General features: G+C 48.8%; 1 protein-coding gene and 1 long non-coding RNA gene across 2 annotated transcripts in view; one reads left to right on the forward strand and one right to left on the reverse strand.

Moving 5' to 3' along the window:
* Nucleotides 1-2,325, reverse strand: part of B3GNT3 (UDP-GlcNAc:betaGal beta-1,3-N-acetylglucosaminyltransferase 3) — a 21,676-nt gene that overhangs the window by 15,086 nt on the left and 4,265 nt on the right. The gene's annotated exons all lie outside the window — the stretch shown is intronic.
* Nucleotides 1,279-1,711, forward strand: LOC106727410. The gene is made up of 2 exons (XR_001363596.1): nucleotides 1,279-1,453; nucleotides 1,512-1,711. It is a non-coding gene; the product is annotated as an uncharacterized LOC106727410 (long non-coding RNA).

The following is a 2,325-nucleotide window of genomic DNA, read 5'->3' on the forward strand; positions in this document are numbered from 1 at the left end:
TCCTTCTTCCCTCCCCGACCCCGCCCCTTCCCCTCTGCGGCCGCTGTTTCCCGCGCCGGCCTTCTCCTGGCCTCCCCGTCCTCCAGGGCTCACAGCGCTCCTGGAATCCAACCCACAGGCGGGTAGTGAGCTCCCCGCCGCTGGTGGTGTGCAAGCCGCGCCTTGTCAGTCCCGGCCCAGGGCCCGCCCAGCGCTGGTCCAACGTGTGTCCAGTGAAGACAGGATTGAAAGGGGGCAGGAGGCAGTTTGAACTGAAGCACAGTGGTCTCTCCTTTGGAAAAACGGATGTTTAAAACTGCTGTTTGAACTACTCTGTTATTTTTATTTTTTAAAATATTTTTTATTGATTTCAGAGAGGAAGGGAGGGATAGAAACATCAATGATGAGAGGCAATCATTGATGGGCTGCCTCCTGCAGGTTGGACCAAGCCTGCAACCCAGGCATGTGCCCTTGACCGGAATCGAACCTGGGACCCTTCAGTCCGCAGGCTGATGCTCTATCCACCGAGCCAAACTGGCCAGGGCTACTCTGTTATTTTTTTTATAATCTCTCTTTTTTTTAATATTTTATTGATTTTTTACAGAGAGGAAGGGAGAGGGATAGAGAGTTAGAAACATCGATGAGAGAGAAACATCGATCAGCTGCCTCCTGCACACCCCAAACTGGGGATGTGCCCGCAACCAAGGTACATGCCCTTGACCGGAATCGAACCTGGAACCTTTCAGTCCGCAGGCCGATGCTCTATCCACTGAGCCAAACCAGTTAGGGCTATAATCTCTTATTCTATAAAATATAACTTTGTTTTTTAGCTCGAATAATAGAAAAGATAAACTGAACTGTCTGACCTTGCAAGCCAGCCATCTAAAGGGGCTGATACACTGATACTGATATTAATTCACATATTCCGCCAAGTGTTTGTTCATCCAAGGTTGCAGGTGTCTGTATAGATACAATATGTACTCAAAGTTACGAGGTGTCTGTGTAGATATGACAGGTGTTTGATTAGATACAATATGTACTCAAAGTTACGAGGTGTCTGTGTAGATATGACAGGTGTTTGATTAGATACAATATGTACTCAAAGTTACGAGGTGTCTGTGTAGATATGACAGGTGTTTGATTAGATACAATATGTACTCAAAGTTACGAGGTGTCTGTGTAGATATGACAGGTGTTTGATTAGATACAATATGTACTCAAAGTTACGAGGTGTCTGTGTAGATATGACAGGTGTTTGATTAGATACGATATGTACTCAAGGTTACAAGCTGTCTTACACAAAGAACGAGAAGGATATAAAAAAGGAAATACTCCCTCCTGTGTTTGCTCATGATTTGACAGAGGTAATTGTTAGGTCGAAAGGGGGTCCAGGAGCTGGTGCATGCCTCCGCCAGGCAGATGGTGATGTAGATACTGGGCCCTTCCTAGAATCCGTAACAGGCCAGTGCACCAGGTAAATGGTGACACAGATACCGGCCCCACCCCGCAATTCCTAACAGGTCAGCTACCAGACAGATGACGACACCTGGAAACCGTGACGACCCCCGTGGCGGGAACTCCCACAGCGCATGCTCCCCGGCCCTCACTGAACAGCTGTATATAAAAAAAGCCCCCCTCCCTGTTGGTGGGGATCCACGTGCCCTGTCTTTGGGGTTCGTGGGCCGCCCAGGGACGCAGAATAAAGCCTTTCCTTTCTTTCTTTTCTGATTAACTGGACTCTCTTTATTTCCTACGCCGCCTCCTGAACCACCTAACCTAACAGTAATCTGCTCTGAACCTGCACGCAATAAAGATGACTCCTAACCAATTGGCTCGTTAGGCGTCTTGTCCAGCTCGCTGATTTGCGATACAACAGAACCCAGTGGTTCTTCAGGTTTCTGTAAGCGCTTGGAAAGTTGTGAGCCCTAAAAACAGAGACCCCAGACATCAGAGGCTACGGTCTAGCATTCGGAAAGATTCCGGAAGTGGCAAGCCCGATTGGAAGATTCTTGGGGTTGAGGCTAGTGAAGATTTGAAACCCCCTCACCCCAACCCGGAGCTGTGTCTGTCTGAGTCAGAAGTTTCTAATCTTGACACGATGGGGTCAGGAGATGTGGGTCCACAGATCTAACCCTGCACTCAGGGCGGAGGAAGTGGGTTCTGTATACAACCAGCCCTGTCGGCCCCAGGAAACTGAGGCTTGGCCTTGTCAGTGTTAGGTTAGGTGGCTCAGGAGGCGGCGTAGGAAATAAAGAGAGTCCAGTGAATCAGAAAAAGAAAGAAAAGGAAAAGGTTTATTTCTGCGTCCCCGGGAGACCCACGTACCCCAAAGACAGGGCACGTGGA

Source organism: Myotis brandtii, unplaced genomic scaffold (genome assembly GCF_000412655.1).
Source record: "Myotis brandtii unplaced genomic scaffold, ASM41265v1 scaffold421, whole genome shotgun sequence".
NCBI lineage: Eukaryota > Metazoa > Chordata > Mammalia > Chiroptera > Vespertilionidae > Myotis > Myotis brandtii.